Source organism: Diabrotica undecimpunctata, chromosome 9 (genome assembly GCF_040954645.1).
Source record: "Diabrotica undecimpunctata isolate CICGRU chromosome 9, icDiaUnde3, whole genome shotgun sequence".
NCBI lineage: Eukaryota > Metazoa > Arthropoda > Insecta > Coleoptera > Chrysomelidae > Diabrotica > Diabrotica undecimpunctata.
In genome coordinates, this window is record NC_092811.1 from 95309050 (window position 1) to 95336333 (window position 27284).

The window sequence follows — 27284 nt, forward strand, 5'->3', positions numbered from 1 at the left end:
GTGCCATCAATCACGCACTTCGATGTTCATCGCCCTTCCTTCTGGAACATAGAATTAAATTTAATTGGTTGAGAAATGAAAAAGTTTCATATAAAAGTTAATTTATCTTTAAATATGGGACATTTTCGGATCTCAAGTCAGTAGTGAAGTAGTGTCTGACACATGGTTTTACCCGTGTAGGGTAGCTCCCTAAAGCACTTTGCTCGAAGGGCTCTGTTTCTTTCTAAGACTCTGAAGCTGAGTTTTTTTCTTCTTAGAAAGAGTGTGTTTTATTTCCACCACCTAATAAAACCATAATGGCATTGTCTCTTCAAGATAATGCCACAATAAGAGCGTACCGGCCAACTACGCAATATAACACCATATTGCGCAATAGTTGGACAAATTAATAAACATGGAAACTTGCTCCAAGTTGCAATCAGTTTTTTATACTTTTATTAATTACACCGGAGACGACACACATTAGATAATATTAGATATTAAATTTGGTTATTTTAATAAGTTATATACTAGAGAATTTTATAAAAATATATTTATGTGAGGGCATTTTTAAGAAATTAGCATATAATAATTGTAAAAAGTTGTATTTTAGTAATTATAATGTGGTAGATATATTTAAGTGAGCCATGTGACTAGGCAACCAACTATACATGTGAGTGACAGACAGATATACATACTCTCCAAGTGACATTTTAAATAATTAGGAATATAAAGTGGGGTTATAATAATAATGTTGGTTTAAAATGTTTAATTTATATATATTTACTGATTTAAGTGTTTATTCTGATCTGAAAAGCCTAAATGTCAACAAAAGTATCAATAGAAAATTAACGAATTCTCCAGAATGCAGAATTTGACCTTTGTTTACGGTCGAACATTCGGGAATAATGGTTATGTCTGTGGATCGAACATATACTGTTTCCAGAAAATTCAGACATGTGTTTAATGGAATAAATCGAACATGATTTCTTACCAGATGGTTCTGGAAGATTGAAAAGATATAAATACCCGTGATTTGGATTCAAGATGGCAGTTTAGTAAGAAAGTCCATTCAGTTAGTCAATCAGTTATGAATTACAGTTACTATGATGGCCAAGTTTAGTATGAAAGTTAGTTAGAGTTAGTATGAAATAAATCATTCAGTTAATAAGAAGAAGTCAGATCAGTTACAGTTTAGTCAGAATTAGGAAGAAAGTATAAAATATGTAATAATCGGTGATTGAGTATTAAAATTTGATAAGATTGGAAAGTATATTAGACGAATATTGGTTGGATATTGGAAGAAATTAAAAATTATATTATGATTGGAGATTAGTATAAATCAACTTATGATAATTATATGGTGATTGGATATTGATATATTGAAAAGAAGAATAAAAATAAATGCTGTTTGATGGTTTGCTTGGTGGTTTATAAATGCTGTGAAGAAAAATATCTTAAATTGGTGGAAGCTGATAATTGGAAAAAGTAATTTCACAAAAACAAGGATAACCGAAGCTGAGAAGAAGACATTTGAGTGGTGATTATAATCTATATAGTGGAAAACAGTTCATTTAGGCATTCAGTGACAGAAAGGTACAAAATTTTGTTAATATAATTTAGTTAGTGTCATAACAATTTCAATTTTGAAGATAGTTTGTTTAAATTTTACATTGTCTATAGAATTTAATTAGTTTCATAAGAATTTCAATTTGAAGATAGTTTATTTTAAATTTACATTGGCTAGGTTAGATATATATGTGTGTTTCATAATAGATATAATAAAGATAATTTAAAAAGTACTTACAAACTAATTCTTTGAGAACCGCGATAAAAACCCTATATTATTAAAAAATACTCATTGCTCATCATTCGCAAATAATACATCATAAATATATATATATATATATATATATATATATATATATATATATATATATATATATATATTTAACGTGATTATTTCGACCAAAAAACAATTTATAAATCTGTTGGAAATATCGGGTATGTGGTCTATATTAAATAAAATTTCTTTGTTTTTTCTAAAGCTCAATATTTCGCCATTTATTTGATGGCTTCATCGGGAGTAACTGTAAAAAACAAACATTTCAAAACACTGACGTACACTTAGATTTACAATACTTACAGAAATTAAAAGATTATACAACATAAATAAGTAATTCTGTAAGTATTGTAAATCTAAGTGTACGTCAGTGTTTTGAAATGTTTGATTTTTACAGTTACTCCCGATGAAGCCATCAAATAAATGGCGAAATATTGAGCTTTAGAAAAAACAAAGATTTTTTATTTAATATAGACCACATACCCGATATTTCCAACATATTTATATATATATATATATATCTGAAACTATATCTATATAAATGACTAGGACGACAAGTCACACTGTTTGTCAGGTAGGGTAACTACCTCATCTAGGAACGAAATCTGAACTACCAACTAACATGAATAAACTTATCTGACAGATAAAATATAAAACGTTTATTTACCAAATAAAGTACCAAATAAAAAGTTATCTTGAGGATAAATTATTGTAGTCTATTATTATAGAAATTTCTAAAATTGAAAGTCTTCTTAAAGAAGCTTTATTCATTTTAATTCCAATTACAAAATATACTCCACATACTCTTGTAAGGGAGACCGGAGTTTGTTGACTTATTTTTTCAATAACCAATTTTTTTGATTTATTTTTTGCATACTGTTAAATTCAAGTATGTCAGCTGGTTCTATACTCCTTCAGGTATTGTCCATACATTTTCAATTTATTCGAATTCTCCGTAGAAAAAGTGTCAAGCAAATATTGACTGCCTTGTAAAGTAAGTCAACTAGCCCCAGGTGAGGGTTTAATTGACTAACGGCTTGGGATTACTTGGCTCCATATTTTTTTAGTTTTAATATCACAACGTTATAATAGTGACACAATCCAAACACAAATGCAGATTCAATTTTTTATGCCTATTTTGGCCATTGACATTAAGAAAACCTAACAATTAAAAACGAAACTCACAAATCATCATCTGAATCATAATTATTGCACGTAAAAAATGTGATACTACTTTTGTTCGTGAATTTGATGTGAACCGATCTGCTGTAATCCCAGTTGTTACCTCTAGTGCTATTTCAATATAATTCTTTACATACTAAGCACTCAGTGTCACCCTGGATATATATGGAATCAGGGTTTTTTCCAGGAAAATAGAAGTTTGCTACTTCTTTCGTGATTTTCTCAAATTTTGTTGAAGACCTGCTTTTAAAAACGGCTTTACCTTTTCAGTGGAAAGCAATATCTATTTTTGTCGATGAAACTGTATGTGCAGACAAATTGTCGCTGACATCTGGGAAATGTTCTAGAATTTACGATGTTGTTGATATATTTCTGTTGTTTTCGGTAGCATTTCCTTTTTATTTGCTGGTATAGGACTGTCTGTCACATATAATGGCAAGAAGTCACTCTCTGTAAAGATACCCTCATTCAGAGGACATATCCTTTTTTTACTGAACCCGACCATTTGATTGGCGTAGCAGCTAGAAGCAGACTCAATTTTACAATGTTAGTAACATCATATATTAAAAATGTCGAATAATATCTGGTGTTGTCTTGTCACTTATCACTTTTCCTCTTGAAAGTTCTCATAGTTCTGCTGTCTCAAAAATAAATACGATTAACGCTTCAGATAGATTTGAATGATTTTGATGCTTCAGACATTTGGAGAAACATGCAATATAACAGTTGCGAATAGCTTTCAAATGCCTCGATATCACTATCAATTTATTCATTGTGAAATGCCAACTTAGTTCACAAATTCTGAAATTTGAGTACATGATGTGGTTTGTCGACTAACTCAACAGACCCCACCACTGCTTAGTCGACAAGCCCCATGCGCCACCCTGTCATTCAGAGGGCCGTATGATAGACATGCGTTAACGTAGATATTTATAAATCGCGTCAAATCACGGTCAATGTATAATCACGGTTACTTCTCAAAAATATTCAATGAAATTTGTGACGAACGATTTTATAGATAACAATACAAAAATTTTGAGAACCAAATTAATTACTTACCTAGGATGATTCTAAATTTCTCGTTCTCACCGACACAAAACTCAAGCGACCATAACAGCGATATTGTAAAATAGAGGAGCAAGAGTGGGTAGTTCAGATATCGTATCTGTAGGCAACATCTGTTACACATTAAAGAAACTAAAGGCAATTAGTCAACTAACCCATTTAGTCAACTAGCCTTGGTCTTCCCTACTTCTACAGAGAAGTATAACTAAAACTAAATCTAAGCGTAGACTACTCAAAGCGTAAAAAATATTCTAAGATCCCATCCTTAAAACAGAATACAACCGACAGTCGGCGTCAATAAGACTAGAGATAAACAAGCTAAAACAAGATGAGTGCATATAAGTTACTGGCCTTGACTACAGAAATGATTCAAAATTCAAGTCCAAATTCAAAGTCCTACATAATCAAAAAACCTAGCCACATTCTCATCTAAAAGTAAATAACATGATATTCAACAATCCACAAAATGACGCTTTTAACAATTCACTACAGGCCTTATTTATTTTCCCAAATAATCCAAATTTCAGTGTACATATACTAAGGACAACCAAAAAAAAGAGTGATACACTACAACCCTCTACCGCACATAGAGGCCCGTTCTAATCCGCTAGTAGCTACTGTGCAATAGGACACCGTCTGGCAGATGTGTAATCTTGGAAGAAACACTTCTCGTGACCCAATTGACATTCACCTCGAAAAACTTTCAGAGAGTATCATACCGTTGCTTACTAATATAATCAATGCAAGTCTAAGGTTTAGTTACTTTCTCATCTTCTGGAAAGTTTCCAACAGAATCATGAGTCTACAGACCAATTTCAATTCTAAACATACTAGCTAAAGCTTAGGAGAGGATCATTAAGGATAGACTCGTGGAAGTCCTAGATGCCCACTTTTTCGTCCCTAATTTTCAATTTAGATTCAAAGCCGGTCTCTTTACTCAAAATACATTGATTGAAGCAGCCAGTTTTATCACAATCCATATCATTTTTCTCGGCGTCTAAAAGACTTTTGATCAAGTCTGGCATTTATCAAAATCGTCTATTCTTATCTCTCAAATCGGATAATCCGAGTAAAGGTAGCCAACAAACTCTCAAATCCATTTACTCGACTAGCTGGAGTCTCACAGTGCTTAATTTTAGCTCCTCGATTGTACATGATATATAATAGTGACATCTCCCACCCGCTGAACCTGTATAAAACTATTTTGCTTCATACCGATATCATCGACTACAAGGTGTATAAAATAAAGAGAAGAATTGGTCTTGGGTTTGCAGACTATGGAAAACTGATAGAAACTTTTAAAAGTGAGCTGCACACATGCCTGAAAAGAAAAGTATTTGATCGGTGCGTTCTCCCAGTGTTGACGTACGGAGCAGAAACATTTACTTTAACCAAAGCCTCAGCTGCCAAAATGAGATTTACACATAGAAGAATAGAGCGATCCATGTTAGGATTAACATTGCTAGACAAAATAAAAAACGACGAGGTCAGGAGAAGAACCAGGGTGACTGACATTATCGAAAGGATCTCTCTTCAATTAGTAGTTATCGTCATATCCTGTATTGTCCTCCTCCAAAGATATCTATCTCTGGTCATTTCTTTTAACTCATGCATAGGTCTTTTGCATATGCCTATAATTTAATCGATATATCTTGTTGGAGAATTGGAAATATGTTGCTCAGGATAGAGACCGATGGAAGGAGTTGGGAGAGGCCTATGTCCAAACATGGACGACAAAAGGCTAAGAAGAAGAAGAAGATCTTGTTGGAGATATTTCTTGTAATCTTCGGCCTTCTACCTTTCCTTTGATAATAAGTATTTTTATGTTTTTGTGTCTGCTCTCATAACATGTCCAAAGTATTTTTAATTATTGTTGGAGATGCACTTTTATGGATAGCCGTTTGCTGACTTTTAGCTCATTAAAACTAGAAATATTTGTCCTGTGGTCGGTCCACGGAATTAGTAATATTCTTCTCCAACAAAACATTTCAGTGTCTTACATCTTTCTCCGTTCCGCTTATCGCAGGGTCCAAGATTCACATCCGTATGTCAGTATTGGAAATATTAAGCAGTTGATCAACATCATTTTTAAAGTTCGTGAAATTTGAGACTCCTTCCATATTTTCTTATTTCTTCCTGTAGTAACCCTGTGTTTGTGATTAATGATCCCAGATATAAAATATGAGCTCACAATCTCAAATCGTTCAATCGTGGTTATGTGTGTATGATTGTTATGTAGTCAATGCACTATCTTGATCTTTGTGTTTTATATGTTTAACTACAGACCAAATATTTGACTTTCGTTTTTAACCAGTCGTATAAGATCGATTAACTCTTCTTGACTATTTGCAAGAAGGGCTGTATCGTCTGCAAAACGTAGGTTGTTTATTTTACAGGTGTTTATTAAGATACCCTTTTCTCATCCTCCAAGCGCCCTTCACATAATATGCGCCCCTTCTTCTTCTTCTTCTAATGGCGCTACAACCCTTTGTGAGTCTTGGCCTGCTTAACAATGTTCTTCTATTCTCCCCTGTCGGATACTTTCCTTCGCCATTGCCTGATGTTCATGGTTTTAAGATCCCTCTCTACGTCGTCTATCCATCTTTTGGAGCCTATTATTATTATTATATGGAGCCTACTATTATATGGGGCGCATAATATCCATTAAAAGATGGATAATATGCGCCCCATATGATAAAAAAAGTGGAGACAGTATACATTTTTGTCTGACACCTTGATCTTACATGAATTCGTTTGAGAGTGTATCAAGCACTTTAACAGTTCCAATAGTGTGTTCGTATAGTTCAGTTGTAAGCGAAATTAAGTGCTGTGGTACTCTTACTTTTTTCAGTATCTGCCATAAGTGATGTCATTTGACTCTGTCGGTCGCTTTGCGATAATCTATAAATCAAATGTCAAGTGGGATATTAAATTCCCTAGATTTTTCTATTACTTGTCTAATGTTTAGAAGATGTTTTTGAGTACCTTTACCTTTGGTAAATCCAGTTTGCTCTTGGGGTATTTCTCGTTGTAGGAAAGTTTTCAGTCTCTCATTGATTATGTACAGCATTATTTTGCTGGCACGTGTGATAAACGAGATGGTTCTATAGTTGTTTCATTTATGGAAGCTGCCTTTTTTTATTTATTGTCGTTATTGTACATTTTGTCCAGTCGTCAGGCCATTGCTTGAAATGAAATATTTAGTTACAGAGCCAGTGAAGCAATTTTATTCTGGTTTCTTCTGTAGCCTTGAGTATTTCTGCTGTTATCAAATCTGGACCTGTTGCTTTAGGAGTATGTTAGGCTCTTCTTCGATTTCTTCAGGAGTTTGGTGAACAAGTTTCTGACGTTGATCATCTTTATATAGATCCCGGCAATATAATCTCCACGTGTCTGCTACATCTTCTCTGTTGGTTCTCAGGGTTCCTATGTGACCTTTAAGGCTCAAGTTCTGGCTTTAAAGTCTCTTGTTATGTATCGTATTTTTCTAAATAAAGCTCTTGGCTTATTGTTTTGATTGTGGCTTTCCATATATTGTGATAATATTGTTGTTTATCATCCATGCATCTTCGTTTTATTTCTTTGTTAAGGTCTCTTAAACTGGCTTTTCCCTTTCACTATTTACACCTCTTTGACAAGGTCTACTATTCTCAATTATTTTAAGGGTTCCATCGGTGCTTTTGTTTTACTGGAATATTTACCTTTAAGCGATTAATTGGTGTTGTTACACACTGTTTAATTTTCCATATTTCTTGTGATGTACCCTTACCAATAGAGGGCATACTTTTTTGCACTTATTGGTCGTCCAAGATTGTCCTTTTTTCTTAGTTCTATTCTCGTTGTCTCTCTCCATTTGTTAGGCGCTTTCGCGCCTATCGAAAGGATAGCCAGACTAAAAGACTAAACTGAAGATTGACAGGACACGTAGCTAGAATGACGGATGAGTGCTGTAAAAAGAGGAATGGATACCAAGAAAAGATAAAAGAAGTGTCGGTCGACCACCTACATGATGGGCAGACGATTTAAAATGACAAAATAAGAACTTAATGAAAACGGCGCAAGATAGATGGGGTTGGAAACACGAAGAAGAGGGATTATGTCCAAAAGTGGACTTTTAAGGCTGGATGATGATAATATTGGCACACGTACCACATAGCATCTTATTCATATTCAGGCATGAGTATCGCTCTTTTCACATACATTGCTCGTAAAATAATAAGTTGGCCTAAATTATTTACATTTCTATTTGTTACATTTTATAATGCGACTAAACATTTCTACCACACTGGTCATTTATAAAGTATATATTTTGAGCTAAAAGAAAATATAAATACATGAAATTGGGTTACAAATTGTTATAAACAGATCTTAACTCATCATGTAACAAAATAGTCTAATTTAACATACGATAAAAATATTTTTCACTACACATTATATCTAAAGTTGTTGCAAGCATCCAACTTGCCGAACTCTGTAAGAAAACTTCCCATTTTCTACATCGTTTCTTAAAATGCATGTAGCAATATACATTCAAATAACAGACAAACTTTCTTTTTATCCTTATTTAAACGACTAGATGTACTTTTTGTTCGTCTCTATTAGCATCCACAAAGTTTCGTGTGAGAGTTTTCAAGTAATAATCATTAGGCACTTGTTACGTCGTCGACAGGGCGCCAACAACCGCTGTATATCCGGCAACTACGTATTTACTGAGTGTTTTTTAAACGTTTTCACTTTTGTCTGCAGTTAATTCTACTTTTAGGACTTTAAGTATGTATAGCGAAACATAAAACTGTAAAGTTCATTATCGTAAAAATGAAACGAATAAATTAGTTATGTCATATCTCATTTATTTAGTTTAAGACAAATAAAACTTGTCAACTTTTAATTTAAAAAATGTTTTCTCTTCGATCTTTTTATATCCATTACATCATGTAGGTAAGCTTAATAACATTCATCGAACTAAATCAATAATTTTCAATAATTAAGATTTCTATATTGTCAATTATTTTTTTTTATTTTTACAATTAATTCTATTAAGTACAATCAAATCCAAAGCAAATGTTACCAACCCCTAGTTATAACACAATTAATTAAGACCTCTACTTGCAAAACAACCAATCTCCACTTTTTGGACAATCCGACTTGAATACGCCACTGCATTCCTTGTAAAAAGACGCCTCTAGCTATGCATAAATTTCGTAACATAACTATCACACACACACGCAGTGATCAACCCTGCCCCTAGGGACATGTGTATACCAATGTAAGAGTGGGATCCACATGTCCGAAGATCAAACCGGTCACACTTCGCTAGTCGAAGTGGTACCTATCCGACCCCCAGGTTTTTCCTCCACCCCTCCTCATCGTGTGACTTACGTGAGGAGGCTTATGATCTTTAAGTTACTTAAGGTGCCCTGGGTAATAAGACACCCTCTGTTTTTATTGACTGTGGTGAAGCCACCTAACTCTAGGGGTAGCCACATGTAGGCTTTTCTCCCTATTTATTTTACTGACTCTATTGAAGTTACTCTATCATGAGTTCGAGACTTGAGTCTCTAAAAAAAAAGAAAAAAAGCGTGTGTTCCGACCATAGAGCCGCCAGCCTGAGCTGACGACTCTATGTCCGGAAAAGAGTGTGTGCTCGGCCTCTCAGCCGCCGATTTGGCAAAATAAATTTTGTTCTCCTCGCTGGCTGAGTATCCGAGAAGGGTCCGGCCACCAAGCCCATGTATGTCGCACATGACCTCAGTGCTCGGATTTCGCGAAAAGATCAGTGTTCGCCCGATCTGCCTTAAGGGCTAAGTCCGCTGTAGCGGTATATAGGGGGCCTGAGGGGCCCTCTATGTTTAGTTTGTAATGTTGAGTTTACGTTAATCGTATGAATGAAAATTTTAAGTGTAGTGGAAAAAAGCTAAGTGATTTAGACAGAAAACAATTTTTTTTGTGGACTTCCTTGGTGCTTCGGAACTATAAAATGCCCGGGCAACAATTATTTCCTTTTTATCCTTATCCTAAAGCGTGCGTGAGGTAAGGTGTGCATTCCAAGGTGTATACGGCCATCACACACCCCGTGTATATTGTTCTTAATCTAAAAAGCGTACCCTCTCGCTAGAGTCCTAAAACCCTAAAAAAGAAGCGTACCCTCACGCCAGAGTTTTTGTGGTTTGTTTCCTGTCTTTCTGCATCATCCTGGTGTTTGACGACTATGCATTATCTCATGCCTTGTTTATTCATTTGGGTTTTCCCTATATCCTGCTATCTGTTGTTTTAGTCTTCTGTGTACCGTTCTGATGTTTTCGTTGTAGCTAGTCTGCTCCCGTAGCATTCTACTTGGGTGGTTTCTCAGTCCAATAAATATTTCGTATGCTCTCTCGTCTAGTGTTCGTAAGATTCTAGTTTGTTCTGAATCTCTGTATACGTATCTTAGAGGTACGTATTTCGGTATTTTTAAAGCATCTCTAATTATTTGGTTTTGAGTGATTTGTATCTTCTTCCTGTTAGATTTGCAGGTATGACCCCACGCAGCGGAGGCATACGTTAAGACTGGTATGATGATGCTATTTGCAACTCTGATTTTTTTTTTGAATCTTAGTTTGCTTCTTCTTCCTATGAGCGTTGAGAGCTGACTCTTCAACGCTTTAGCTTTGTACGTTTGTTGGTTGATTGCTTGATGTTCCGTAAACATCAGTTTTTTGTCGAGTAGCACTCCTAGGTATTTTGCTTGGTTGGTCCAATCTACTGGAGTCTTTCCAATCGTGATTTCTCGGTTTGGTACACTTCTTCTGTGACTTAACATTACAGCCTGTGTTTTGTCCGGGTTTAGGGCTATTTTCCATTTTATGCACCATCTTTGAAATCTATTTAGTGCTCTTTGCAGATGACTAGCTGCATGATCCAGGTTTCTCCAGCTCACGGCTAATGCTGTGTCGTCTGCGTAAAGACTTAACAGAGATCCTGGTTCTGTTGGCGTGTCGGCCGTATAAATGATGTACAGGTACGGTAATAGCACAGCTCCCTGAGGCACTCCTGCTTCCAGGGTCCCGACTTCGGCCAGGGTATTGGCCTATTCGAATTCTGAACCTTCTGTTGGCTAGGTATGACGCAAGGAGGCATGTCATCGCCTCGCTGTATCCCATTGACTTCATTTTGTAGATGAGCCCTTGATGCCAGAGTCTGTCAAATGCTTTACTAACGTCCAGAAAAGCCGTTACTGTGTACATTTTTTCGTTAAAACCTTTCGTTATAAATTCTGTGAGTCTTAGTACCTGTAGTTCACAGGAGTGTTCACTTTTGAACCCGAATTGAGCTTCTGGTATGGTGTTTAATGTTTGAGACTCCACGTTGAGTCTTTTCAGTATCACTCTTTCCGCAATCTTGCTTATCGATGATAGTAAGCTGATTGGCCTGTAGTTTTGTGGAAATGTGCCGTTTTTCCCTGGCTTAGCAATCATAATTATGTGTGCTTCCTTCCATCTGTTTGGAAAATATCGTAGTTTGAGCATATTGTTTATAATGTTGGTGATGTAAATAATAGCTTTTGTCGGTAGATTTTTCAGCGCCCTGTTTGTGACGTTGTCAGGTCCTGGGGCTTTTTTGGCATTTGTCAGCTTTATCAGTTCTTTTATTTCTTCGGGAGATGTATGCATTATCCCTATTCTTCCTTTTTTCCTTTTTAATCTTCTAGCTGTTCTCTCTACCTCTTCTTTGAAGTCTAGGTCTTCATTAGGGTGTTCGTTGTTCCTACACGCCCTTTCTAGCTCGTCCTTTAAGACTTCTGCTTTGTCAATTTCATAACATAACTAACAAACTCCAATTGAAATTAAATAGAAAAAATTGGTCGTTGTTTCAAAACAGCTATTCTCCAAAGTCGTGTAGGTTTCAAAACAACCAATATCCCTCTGCACCAATCAGAGGGCTAGATTGTATTACGTGGTCGGTGATTTTTAAGATGGCGGTCATAGTCATAGATAAATATTATAGTCATACTAGTGTCAAAGCTAAGAAAAGGAATTACTATTTAAATGGAAATAAGCTACAATTAAAGGTTAAAGTGAGTTTATTGACGTTTTAATTTCCACTTCGGAAATCGTTCTCAAAATACATTTATTACAAAATACTGGTATTTTGAGAACGATTTCCGAAGTGGAAATTAAAACGTCAATAAACTTACTTTAACGTTTAATTGTGGCTTATTCCCATTTAAATAGTAATTACTTTAATATGCTACAAGAAAATAGCTTCAGAACAATACTGAGAAAAGGAACATTACTCTCTAAAGTTTTTGCAATTTAGTAATAAATGGAGACACCAGAAGTATTAACGCCTAAGGCAGGTAATAGACGGGCGTAAAATACGCCGCGAGAGATACGCAGCGTATTTGGTTAACATAATAGACGAGCGTTTTATTTCACGCCTGTTGGCGGAAAGAGTACAGTCATAGCCAGTAATAAAATGGATTCAGTTCAAGTCGGATGTGTTGCTGCACTTTGTTTAGTGTTAAAAAAACGAAAAAACAAAAAAAATAATTCGTCGTTGGTGGGTTCATCCTGTTATTAGTAGCAGACTTCAGACAGGACAATATCATTTAAAATTTTGCGATGTTGTATCCCGAAAAATTTTTCTCATACTACCGCATGTCTGTAAAAAGTTTTGATGAACTGCTGAAGCTGGTAGAAAGTAACATAACCAAGACTAAAACCAACATGCAAATTCCAATTGACCCAGCAGAACGATTAGTTATTACAATAAGGTAAATAAACAAAGTAAGATAAAATTTTATTAAAGTAAATTGTTATCCTTAACAAGTCGTTAAGGTAAAATAGCAAAAAAGTTTCTGAGCACTGTAGTGACAGACTGGATGCAGCGCAAAGACGGGTTGAAGATACCGGCGGTTGTTGCGAGCATGAAGATGACTGCTGTGTATACACTTGTTGAGCAGGTTGCATATAATTTAATTGTTGGTTGGTACTCGGCTGATTGTTTATTTGTGGTTGTTGCGAGCATGCAGATGACTGCTGTGTATACACTTGTTGAGAATGTTGCATATAATTTAATTGTTGGCTGGTACTCGGCTGATTGTTTATTTGTGGTTGTTGCTTGTATGAAGAGGACTGCTGTGGATATGGAGACTGTATACTGTATTGTAAAGGCTCCATATAATTTGTAAACTGGCTTGTATTATGTTGATTGTATGTTTCATAAATATGTGTACTGGTGTATGTTTGAAGCACTTCCATTATCTTTAGTCTAAAATTGAATAAATTCTGTTGCAACATACTATTCATAATTGGCAATAATGACATTAAAAAAGCCTTATTACCCATAACGTCGTCCAATCTCTCCTGTTTTTGTGAAGCTACTGACTGCGACAATATCGCTGTGATACTTTTTAAATCTTCATCTTCCTCTAATCTTCGTTTGCGAACATTTTTCTTTAATCTTTTGTTTTCGGGTTTTTCAGCTGTCTGACTTTGAATATTGCTTTCATTTATTACTATTATATATTAATACTATATATTATATATTAATACTAGTAGTCTCCTATATATTATATATTAATATTATATATTAATACTAGCAGTCTCCACCGTTCCTTAAGTGAAGAAGGATTGCGAAGAGTCTTCGAGTTGAAAACGAATCATTCTCATAAAATTGCGACATGGCCTGTGACAGCTTTGTTTAAATCCTGCCAATTTTAATTTTTTTTTTGCTGAAGATGAAAGGCTAAATATTTCTTATGTTTCATAAAAGTCTGTTATAACTAAATGACTAGAAATACACTTCACGGAGACAGGCACGGACCCCAAAACAACTCTAAACATAAAGTAAGGTATATATTTTAAACTTTTTCACAACTCCAAAAATAATTTTATTTCATAAATAGTATTTATACAGTCTTTTATAGACTTTAACGACAGCAAGCTTCCATGATAAATGAGTCCCACTGGGCCCAATACGTCTTAACTACTGAGCATAGTTTGGATATTTCTTGCCAAGGTGGTCGACGGTTTTCCTCTTTCCATTTTCCAATTTTCTGTATAACTGGATCTCTTTCTTGTTCTTCCCTGATCTTAGTAGGCGTCCAGTCGTCGTTGACCATCGTTGTTCTTAGCACTGCTGCTTCATTGGATTCCGTTTTGTTGCAGTGGGAACACTCTGCTGGGCCTTCTGGAAAGAGAATTAGCGTTTCTGTGGCTTACTCCGACCCGGTGCTCAATCTTGAAATCGTATTCTTGGAGCCATTCGATCCATCTGGCTATCTGACCTATCGCAGTCAGTAGGATAGACATAAAAGCAAGGATCTATAACAACGTCGACGAGGCCCGACAGACTTTTTTAACAGTTTTGTGTATATTTTCAAAATATTTTAAGTAATCTATAATAATATAAGATTTTAAAAATCACTTACTACATAAAGCTGTAGTTTCACTTAAAAATTCAAGATTAAATTGTATATTTGAAAATTTCCAAACATTTTGCCATTCTCTGGTTCTTTTATCTACAATGTACCACTTTGAGTAATACAATTTTTTATTTCGAATAATTTCATTAAGTTTCCAATTTTTCTGTCCGTGTTCATTTAGATGGAAATCCCATTTAGATCTATATGGGCGAAGTTGATTAGTTTTCTTTTTTTGTCACGAATGCCACATTTTAGGCCAGGTCAAAATTACGTGGTTGAAAATGTTTTGAAAAGCTTTAAATATAGATGTTAATAGAATATTGAAATTTTATAGTTTAATAGTAATTTAACTGATATTGAAAGTAATGTTTATAAAAGACTGTATAAATACTATTTATGGAATAAAATTATTTTTGGAGTTGTGAAAAAGTTTAAAATATATACCTTACTTTATGTTTAGAGTTGTTTTGGGGTCCGTGTCTGTCTCCGTGAAGTGTATTCCTAGTCATCTAGTTATAACAGACTTTTATGAAACATAAGAAGTATTTAGCCTTTCATCTTCAGAAAAAAAAAATTTATAATTGGCAGGATTTATACAAAGCTGTCACAGGCCATGTCGCAATTTTATGAGAATGATTCGTTTTCAACTCGAAGACTCTTCGCAATCCTTCTTCACTTAAGGAACGGTGGAGACTGCTAGTATTGACTTAATTCAGTATATATACTCAATTCAGGGTTTACACGAGGATGTTTTTACAGGGATGCGTTAGTGGAATAATGGTGGATGGTGGAAAAATCCCAAATTTAATATTTGCTTATGAAACTGCACTTATAGAAGCAAATAAACAATAAATAATAAATCTCTTGCAAAGAGTTGAGTGGAAAATCAATCAAGTTGGTCTTCAAATAATTAAAGGCAAGACAAAAATAATGGTTTGAAGACAAATTTAACAATATTTAGGTAAGTAACCACTTGCAGAAATACCAAAGATAACATACTTTAACTATCTCAGATCTAGCTAACAACTAACGATGAAAAACGCGAAGGAGAGGTTCAAAGACGTACTGGTATGGCAAAAAATGCGATAAGATTAGTAAGTTCAGTTATATTCTGAATATTTATTATAAAAAACCAAAAACTTGGACTTTTCGCGAACAAGAGCGCCAAAACATTCATGCCTTTGAGATGTGGCAATGGAATAGAATATTGCGCATACCTTGGAGCTCTTTGAACAAACTTTTTTTTTATTCCTTACCAATTTGTTATTAAAAAAAGCTGTCCACAATACATCTGTGGCGAATGCTACAGTTATTTGACGATCATTTAGAGAAATAATTGTTTCTGGAAAGGTTTCGGGAAGAAGACAAGAAGACAGTCCAGATGATCCGACTAAATTCAGAATTCAGTCGGTCAGTCATTCTACGAAACTTTTCACGTTACTGAAAATAGGGACCAATCGGGAAAATTTGTTAGGAGTAATGGAGGACATCACAATCCTCAGCAATGAGCAAACTACAAGAGATGATGAATTAGAGCGTTACTTAATGGAAATTCATTTTATCTGACAGTAAAACACTAAAACCTTTTGTTTTCAACATTTCTAAACTCATTATCAATTATTATCACTACAGCTGTTGCATTTCAACAGCTAACAGCAGAGTGCATTTCTCTAGTTGCTCATACAGACATAATTCTAAATGACCAACTTAAGACAAACAGTGCGTCCCTAAACGCACCTTTTAGATCTTACCAAAATAAGATCACTTGAGAAAGTGTGCCGAAACCTTTGTAGTGATAATAATTTATAATAAATTTTGTGGAAGTGATGAAAACAAAAGTTTTCATTGTTTTATTGACAAGAAATAAATTATTAGGAAAATTAAGAAATATTGAGACTACTCTTATACAAACGTCATAAGAACTCCCAAGCATGAGTTGCTATGCAGATTATTAATAGATGTGGCAGAACATAACCTACAAGGAATGAAGAAATTTAAATACATGCTGACTAAACCTAAGATAGGTGAGTTAGTAATGTCGTTTTTATTGGGATCGTGTAATAAGAATTTATGTTTATACATTAGTAGTACTTGAATGCAAATCTACTGGCCGTTAATGACTAAGATTATCTCTAAAATGTGCAAATAAAGCTATCAATTAAAATTGGAAATTATGCTCCAAAGTTTAAACACATTTTAGATCTCACCCTTTTAGTGATAACGTAACATAATGTTACACAAAGTGTAACATCGGACTCGCAGTACGCAAATCCAGAAGAGGTCCAAAAAGCAACTATTTTGGAAAAACCGTCTGAGATCTTGTCGATTTTATAAATATATAATTAAAATAGACAAAATAACCTTTGTACACAAATTTGTTATAATTTGTATTGAAACTCATGCTTTGAAAATAAAAGTTAACTGATATATTTTTTTCACATTTTGGGTACCATAAAACACAAAAACAAAAATTATACATATACAAAACAACTAAATAAAAAAAATGTCAAAAATATGTGATATGTGAATAAATGATAATAAATCAATCTTCGCTGCGTTCTTTAGAAATACCATCCTGTTGGCAGTTAGAGCAAATACATTTTGCGTGTTGTAAGCACACATTTTGGTATTTTTGAAAGGTATATCGGGTTGCCTATTTTTTTGTCTACATTGTTGTCTACAGTAAAAACAACGACCTCGACGATGAGGTTGTGGATTTGCGACTGGAACAATTTATTCTTCAATACGGCAAATATCTTTTATCAATTGATCTAAGAACACCGGGATACCTTTGTTCAAAAATCGACAATGCCAATGATTGTTTACTAGTTCCATACCAAGAGCTTCTAGAAAAAGTCTTCTAGACATTTTATCTATATCTATCTATTAGATTTATATTTATTTATGACTAGACTTCGGCAAATATGCAAATAAAAATGTAGAAAATATGCGCATAAATATGCACGTGTTTACCCGAAAATATGCAAATATTTTACAAAATATGCATACAAATAAATAAAAAATCGTAAAATAGTAACAATTTTATTTAAAAAAAAAGTGTACATAACTAAATATTTCCTACTATTCATTAAGATTTACATTTATTTTAAGTAACTACATCATTTTTAAGTATGAATAAACTTATTTAGAATTATGGTAACAATAAATGACCAAGTGGTGTTCAAAATTTTCTAACAAAAACTTGTGGCTTCTGTCTGAGTACATATATTTATATATGGAAAAACTTCGTTCAACATCAACTGATGTAACGGGAGCATTTTTCAAACTAACCAAAACATTTGGTTCTAAATTAATTGTTTCCGAAATATTTCCAGCTAGAACACTGACTACTTCAGAAAGAATATGGTAACCTTTATTTTTTTCCATAGTAGCTTCAAATTTTTTTAAAATATCTTTTCCAATATTACCCCTAACGTTCCGACAACATGACGCAAATTCTTTTATTAATGCTGTACTTTCGAACAATGACAGTTTTGGTAATTCTAACTGAGGAATTGTTTTTTGAACAAAACTAAAATTTGATTTTATAAATGAAAGTTCTTGTTGAAGCAAGTTACTCTGAAAAGTTTGTTTAGAATCCAAAAGAGATTGGGAACTTTCATCTGTTAACGTATCAATTATGTTCTTTATTTTAACAAAATGATCTGCATAAAAATTAGCTGCTTCTAACCATGTTCCCCATCGCGTTAAAATAGGTTGTGGTGGAAGAGGAATGTTGGGTAGCATTTCTTTATAAAGTTGAATTCTTATCGGAGATTTAAGAAATACTTTTTTGACACTGGATATCATGGTATTTACAAGAGGAAACATTTTTCGTATTTCCTCTGTAACTCTGTTTAATCCATGCGCTACACAAGTAACATGTATTAAATCTGGGAAAAATATTTTTAAATTTTGTCCTGCTTTCACCATATAAGGAGCAGCATCCGATAAAATAAGCAGTAATTTATTAGAAGGAATAGTTGTCGGTAGAAAAAAAGTTGCTAATGTTTCTTGTATAAAACGCGAAATTGTTAAAGCATTTGTTTTCTCAAGTTGCTGGCATGAAATAAGATGAGATTTTGGTAAGGTATCTTCTTTAAGAACACCAATCAATAAATGAGCAATATACTTTCTTGAGGAATCAGTGGTTTCGTCTACAGATATGTAAAAATAATTATCTGCAATTTCTTCCTTAATATTAATTAACACCGACGAGTATAGCCCGTTCACATTATTTCTTCGTAGAGACCGATCACTTGGAACATTAAGTTTGCAATATTTTTTTAGAAACGAACTAAAATTTACATTTGCTTATTTTGAAAGCGGTATGTTTGCAGACACTAATGCGCGACACAAGTCTTCATTAAAAGTTTCTTGCTCATCTAATTTTTTTGAAGTAGATTGGAAACATTTAGCCATTGAAGTTTGATGTTTTCCTCCTATTTTTCCTTTTTTTGCAATGTGTGAAGCAGTTCTCACATGTTGGTCTATCTGAAATTTCTTCTCACATGCTATCTATATATAAAAATAAAAACCTTTATTTTAACCCAACCTTTAAAATATAAAAATATACAAGGTGTTTTTGGTTAATCAAATAACTGGTTTGGAAAAAAAAACACTCGCTAAGTGTTTTAAATGCAGTATTAATCCACAAATTAGTTTTTGTTACTAACCATTAGTACATCATATAACTTATTTTAAAATTCAACAAAAGTTTTTTTTTTGTTAATTCAATTAGAATAAAAATAATTGTGTTTTAGAATAGCTGACTTCATAAAAAAAAGTAAAGGTGAAAAATTTTTCTAAATACATACCATTGTATTGTACCATGGACAATTTTTTCTCACTAAAGGAAGCTATTTTTCATTTAAAAACAACCTACGAGTACTAAATTTCAAGTAAATAAGTTTATTGGTTTTAAAGTTATTGTTGTTATTAACTAAAAGAATTTAATTTTTTTTAATTTTAACACCCTGTATCTCGAAAAGTAAATAAGTTTGACCCCTCATTAACTATATCGTTTTGTTCAATTTTTCGAGAAGTATCTACAGTCAAACGTTGTAAGTGTCATTTGGAAACACCCTGTATGTATGAAATATTAGATATTTAATAGAAAATATTAGATACTTACAATTTTGCCACAGACTGAACAGTAGATTTTTCCCATATCCATAGACAGCTCTTTATAAGGTTTAATCCAAGTTGAAGCACTGGTTGTTTTAGGCATTATAAAATCACAATCTTCCTTTTTGTTACGCACAACGAGTGTTTACGCTTTGAATATCAAAACAAAAATGATTTACAAATCTGAGCATCAAATTAGAAATGTTTAGGTACCTAATTCAATAAACTGGGAGATTTTGGAAAATCCCTAAATTAGGAACAAAACTATTAGCCGTTTACCTGCTGTTAAGATACAATAAATTGTAGATAGATTTGGGGATTAGATTATAAAATGCAAATGAGCGAACCCTTAGCGATTATCCAATAACTGAATGCCTCAGTGACCGAGACTTTCTAAGAATGTTGAGGGCTACTTAAATTGATCTTCTTTGAAATTGTAAATGTTTTGTACCTGTAGAGATTACGTACTTAGATCATTTCTTGATTAAAATGACTACAAAATTTTATACAAGAATTGAAATAAATTGGTATGTTTAAAAATTTTCAAATACAGTATAAAAATCTGAACTTTTATGCACTTTATGCAAACTTTTATACAAATATGCCAAAATATGAAATATTTGCATAAAATATGCACAATATGCAAAATATGCAATATGCATATTTGCCGAAGTCTATTTATGACAAATGAATTGATAGCGATTTTATTCATTGCAGAATTAAAGAATGACTATAGGCCATCTGCGAGTGGCTCGAGGACAATTGTAGGCAGCAGACATTTTATCAACTAGATAGACTACCCCTTCGGATTTATTCATAGTCAACTAGGATTTTTGACTTGCCCATAAATTCGTCTAGCAAATCGTCGTGGTGCATCGTTGAGAGTAAAATAACGTTTTTGTTTTTTCTGGATATCGTCGCCTCAGAGCAACACTAGGACATCTAAAAAATAGTGATTTTCGGTTATCAACATAAAATGGGTCTAAAAGAGTGCCTTTATTGAGTGTAACACTAAGGTATGATGTACATATTCACACTAACACGATGAAATACACAACCCTATGTTACACACATTATAAAGTATATTTTCAATCAGCGCAACGCTAGGTTAAGATAACATATCCTACTGTTTCACCAAATTCGTTGCTGTAAAAATATATAACTTACTGTTGCTAAAGAAGTTTGGCGCGCCGTTCACAACGAACGATAATAATTAACAGGTCTTTTCTTGTTAGTCTAGTAAGATCAGTGGAAGATAATTAATTGATGATGTGTTGTGAAACTTGTGAATCGTTTTATGTATTTTGAGTTTTTAAGAAAAAAGAAGTCATCAAGGAACAAACGTATATTACAATTGGCCAAGAAAGAGTTTGACGGCAATTATGAGAACAATAATAGCAGTAATGGTAACTGAACTAAACAATAAGAACCCCTTAAATTGATAAAAGCAATACAAAACAGTCATACACCATTACAATAACAATTATTGTTTAGTTCAGAGCAAATTTGATTTGTTAATTCTTTTAAAAATGTGGTGACCAATAATTTTACCTGGTATTTTTGTTATTCACGGCATTTTTAAGCGGATTAACAAAACAATTTATTTCGGAACTCAAGAATACCAATAATTTAACAAGCGCAGTTTTTGTTTACTTTTTTAGATTTTCTATTCTATTTCTAATTATTATGTTGTTTTTCACTTAATTAGGCAAAGTTAATAGTTGCTGTTAGTTTTGTAAGGTTATGTTAGGTTACGTATATTTTGAGATAAAAAAAGAATAAGCAGCTGAGCATTTTTTTAGAACAAGAATTATCTTCTGTGCCTCCGCTGAAAACTCAGGAAAATAATTTCGGACACCAGAGCCAACGTACTGCTGAGTGGATTGAAAATTAAAATTTTAGCTTTGAAATAGATTATGAAATATCTTCATATTATAGCCCTAGTCCAAGTGCTCAAAAAGTTAGTTTAGACGACATACAAAATGATCTACTTTCACCTGCAAATACTGCCCATAGTTAAACAGTTAACAGCCTTAACAACCGTACCAATAAACGGTAATGAGGAGCACAATAAAATTTTCAATAAAAGTAATAAAAACTCCTTCTTTAATTTACATATTATCTTAATATCTAATTGTTTATAAAGTCATTTAGTTTAGATTATAGCATATTAAAGAAGCACAATTAAAAAACTTTTTGTCTAATTTTACAGATTTTGAAGGATGCCACATCTCAAATACCTGCTGTGAAAAATACAACATCTGAAAATGATATGAGTGCAGGCGAATTTTGCCAAGATAATGATTTAATAGACCCAAATTATGTACCTGATGAGGAAGAAGATAATATTACAAAAATTAATGACGTAACCACGGTACCAGAAGGTAACGAATTGAGTCAAAATGTAGCGGATAAAGAGAATGAAAACACCCCAAAGAATGAATCTTCAAAAAGCAGGAAAAGGTTAAGAGAGTAAATGGAAACGAAATGAGAAAAAGTTTAAGATTAACTCCGGTCAAAAATATATCTCTAGATTAGGAAAAAAGCATGTAGCAAAATCTATTCTGGCCGGTTGTGGAGAATGCTGTTCATTTAAATGTTCCCAAAAAATATCCTATGATTACCGAGAAGAAATGTTCAATAAATATTACGAGCTAGCCAACAAAACTCTTCAGAGAGAATGCTTGGCTCGAAGCATCGAAAAAATACTGCCATAAGATGATAAAACGTACAAGAAAAAAACATTTACATGTGCTTATTTTCTTAATATCAGAGATCAGAAAATCGAAAAAAATATATCGAATTGTACCATAGATACGGTTTTAAAAAAAATAACTGAGTATGGTTTTCTAACTAAAAAATAAAGAGAGCCACATTCAAATAGGGCTAATAAAACAAGCGACGCTTTAACTCAGGGCGTAATTGATCATATTAATAAGTTACCAAGAACAGAATCTCACTATTTCAGATGGACTACAAAAAGAGAGTATCTAGAAGGATCACTAAATATCAGTATGATGTATAGGACGTATAAGGAGAAGTGCTTGGAGGAGAACGTGCCATTTATGAAACAACACATTTATCAGAAAATTTTCAACGCAAGGTTTAATCTTGCATTTTTCAAGCGGAAGAAAGATTTGTGCTCAGTATGTGAACTGTACAAAAATATAAGTGAAGAAGAAAAAATTGAAAAAAGGACAGAAATTGGAAAGAACAATGACGAAAAGGTACTGTGGCGCCTGGAAAAGAAAAATGATAAGAAATTCGCCTTAGAAGATGATAATATTTTGCTTTCTACATTCGATTTGCAAGCAGTGATACCCCTACCAAGTGGAAATGTATCCTTTTTTATTACAAGAGTAATTAAATGTTCTTAATTTTACAATTTTTAATCATAATACAAAAGAGGGTTACTGCTACATGTAGCATAAAGGTGAAGCGAAAAGGGGGGCGAACGAAATATCAACATGCGTTTTTAATTACATAAAAAAGTATGTCATAGGAAAACAGGTCGTGTTTTATAGCGATAATTGTTCCGCCCAAAACAAAAACAGATTTTTAGCAACTAAGTATTTGTACTCAGTAAAGCACTTAGATGTTCAACAAATACTTCACAAATATTTAATTGTTGGACATACTGAAAATGGGGGTGACTCTATGCATTCATGCATAGAAAAAGAGAGAAGTAGAATATTACAAAGATTTTGCACATGGCTTACTGTTGCTCTGAGGCGACGATATATATGACACAATCGTAAATTTTTCTCTAAAAGCAAACATACTTGTTTTTCTCGCCTCTTAGGATAAGTAAATTGAAATGGAAGCTCTCTTTTGTTTTTTCTCACAGTGCCTATTATAGTCAGATAATGTTCGAGAACCAGATATAGGACTGCAACTTTATATTGTCTAGGTGGCTGTTGTCCAACGTACACTCTAGATTTGCAGTATAAGGAAACTTAGCGTCTACTAATGCGTAGGTTTTTATGCCGTATTTATTAGGTTTATTGGACATATACACCCTAAATCCACACCTGTCACGAAAAGCTTCCAGTTTTTCATCTACCGTTGTATATGCTGATAATGAAAATTTTTTAGGTAAATTTGAATTAAACGAATCGAAGAATTCCCTTTTAGCTGCCAGTTTGTCACATTTTTTCCTCTCTAATCGTGTTTGTTTATCATTAAAACGAATGTGTCTGAACAAAAACTAGAACCAATGTACAAGGGACATTGTCATTTTAAAAATATCTAAAGATGAGCCGTTTGTCCTAAAGAGATCTTCCGCATTTATGTAGTTATTTTTGGTTACCCTAGCTGTATTAGTGATGTCTACAACTGTTTGCAAAAACTCTTCAGAAAAACAACAACTTCAAATCTTAGATGCGCTTTTTCTATCTCGTACTTCCCCAGTTACTTCATTTTATTATTGTTTTGAAGCTATTTTCTGAAGTTTATTGACGTTTCAAATTTTACCTTTATAATATTTTCACTGCAAGTTCGTATCCAGTGGTTTCCTAAATGCTTCCTTTATTTAGTTGTTCCATCCTTACCAATAAAATGCGGAACTCCTTGTGGAATATCCCAGACTTCTGAGATTGGCTTCTCAATTTCTTCTTTCATATTGGTGTCGTGGTTATGTATATTTTTAAAATCTCCTTTCAAACTAGCATTGTGATCGTTAAATTCAACTTTTGGCTTAGAATCAGAGAAAAATTCCGCATAAAGCATAACGCATTAAGAAATAACAAGCAAGATATGCTTATTGCTTTCAAAACTCATTTTCATAAAATCTGTAAAAAAAATAAGTTCATAGCAATCAAATATACAGAACACATAATCGATATATCACTCACAATTATAAATCACATAAATATTTTTTATTTACCCTAGAAAAAAAATATTTTAAGACTGAATCTTAACTGAAGATTTTTTACAACGTGTATACCGTGCGAACTCACATTTTCCGCAATTCAATATAGCAGCAGAACTAAATGCACTAGACAACTCCTACAACTGTACTGAATAAAGTGCCTCCTTGCTTGAAGCTAGCGAGCACGCCACGATCAAAATCATAATTAATCGTAACAAATTGACATAATTCGACAAGCGGACTCATAGTTCGCACGTTAATCTTAAAAGGTTAATAAAGGAGAAGAAGAAGAAAACGCAGAAAGTTAATTGGTTTAGGATTGAAATTGAATTTTTGTGGAATATTGTGCATTTATTTTCTATTTAATTTTATAATTACCTAGATTATTATAATCAGAATACTTATAATCATCAACAATTTTGAAACTATTAACATTTGTTTGTTTATTCATTTACTAATATTTTTTAAGATAAAACAATAAATTTTGACCATTTCATATAGAATTAATGTAGCATAAAGAGAGCCAAACTTATTGAAGAGAAATTAAAATTATCTGCTATTCAAAAAACCCTAGCATGTTTCTTATATTTTGAAATAATCCCTAGCAATTTCTTAACTGTCTAATTTTGTAACTGATTACCCTATTTTTCTACCTTGCTGGAGATACATATTTTCCCTTTATCAATTTTCCGTAATAACATCGTTTAAGCTGGCCTATTTTCTATAACACTGAGCCAAAGAATGGAAAAATGTAGGGTAGAGAAAGAAATATTCAGATTTAGGAATACAAATCGTGTGCTTGACCTTCAGCCACGATGGTATGGTAATAGAATTTTTTGCTACGTATGCGTGAACTTCATTTCTTTCATTTTGTTCACCACTGCTGCTTTTTGGCACTTCCCCATTTCATCGGGAAAACAAATAGGAATACGGCAATGCTCGGCTGTTGGAAGTTCATTATATTGATAAAATGTTTTGTAAAAAACTTTTGTTATGTGGGGTAAAATTTAGTATAACGTGATTTAAAAAAACCTGATGGTGCGTTTGTTGATTTAACTGTTAATTTAAATATGACATAAGGATTAATACAGCTTTCTCGAAGTGTATTTATCAAATTATATAAAATAAATAAACATATTAATATTATCCTCATGTCATAGATATTTGGGTTTTTAAAAATATCCATATTTTAGGAAGAAAAAAACACTAAAATGGGCTCAGATTTTTAAAAATTTATTAAAATGTCTGAAAAATATATCTGTTTAAATAAAATTATTTTGCACAACAGTCAGATTACGAGTATTCAAAACGGCCCTATATTTGGGGTACATTTAGCATGTACAGATGCAGACACTAAATAGTTTGCACCTTTATTTTTTTTTTATTTTAATATTGTCAAATTGCAGTGTCGCACAAATTTGCTAAATTTCAAAGTGCTTTTCAAAAAAATCGCGCATATTGAAAAATAAAATAGAAGGCTATTTTCTCCAAACGTCACGAAAGTATTAATTTTGATTAAGATTGATAATAAAAAATTGTTACTTTTACGCCTAGACATAAAAGTAAAACACTTTTACGCCTAGGCACAAATATATAGTCTTTCTATAATTTCCATTTTGTTACATTTTGTAAAATAGATTTATTTTATTTTGATTTTTTAATTTAAATAAACCTATTCTGGGTACACAACTGGTAATTAAAGACAATTTGACGTAATTGCATAGTTGAGTTTTTGATGGATTTGGTTTTTGAAAGATATTTGATATTTATTTTATTTTTTCAAAATAATTTCATTGGCATATATTAAGCGTTTCATTCGATTATGTAATGCCGTAGCATGGAGGTATCTACAACTTACTAGAAAATCTGCACTCCATAAAAGATATTTTAAATTTTTACAAAGGCCTTTATAAAACTGGAAAAATCATTTAACAGAACCTTTCGGATAGAAATCAATAAAATCCTATTGAACAGAGTAGAAGACACCAAACTCATAAAAGCTAATATAAGCCTATAAAAAAACACAAGAAACAGAGTAAGAACACATAATCTGAAAACCGTTGAGTTGCCATCTTATAGTACTAAAGATGTCTATTGCTTTTGAGAGTTCCATATCTGCAAAGCGTAGTAAATGCGTAGTAAATGAACAAAATTGGGCCTGTAATCTTCGCAAACGAAAAATAGCTGGTGGGAAAGAGTATCTCAGTAAAAGAGGCAAAGACATGCCTGCAAAAATGTTAAAGCCTCCTTGCATGTGTCACATAAAATGCTATGAAAGATTGCCAGAATACGAAAGACAAAAAATTTTCAACTCATACTGGACTGAGACCAACGTTTCAGATCTTAAAAAGCAATTTATCTTCTCATGTATCGACATCCAACCTACTTTGATCAAGAAAAAAAAGATCCAAATTCTACCAAATCTAAAAATAATACACTACACTATCATTTAACAGTGAACAATCAGCTATTGAAGGTGTGCAAGGTTATGTTTTTAAACACACTTTGTATATCTAATTTAGTAGTAGTAAATATGTTAAGAAAAATTGAGAAAGGAGGTTCATTAAAAACTGATCAAAGAGGTAGACACACGCCAACTAATAAAACTCCTACCGAAACCATAAATAGTATACATCAACATATTAAATAATTTCCAAAATACGAGGGTCATTATTCCAGAGAAAGGAGTAAGAGAGATTATCTGGGCACAGAACTTACAATAGAAAAGATATATCAACTGTACATTGATGAATGCAATGAAAGACATGTAGATCCAAAGCTCAAAGCAAAAAGTGGTTGTACGCAGATATTTT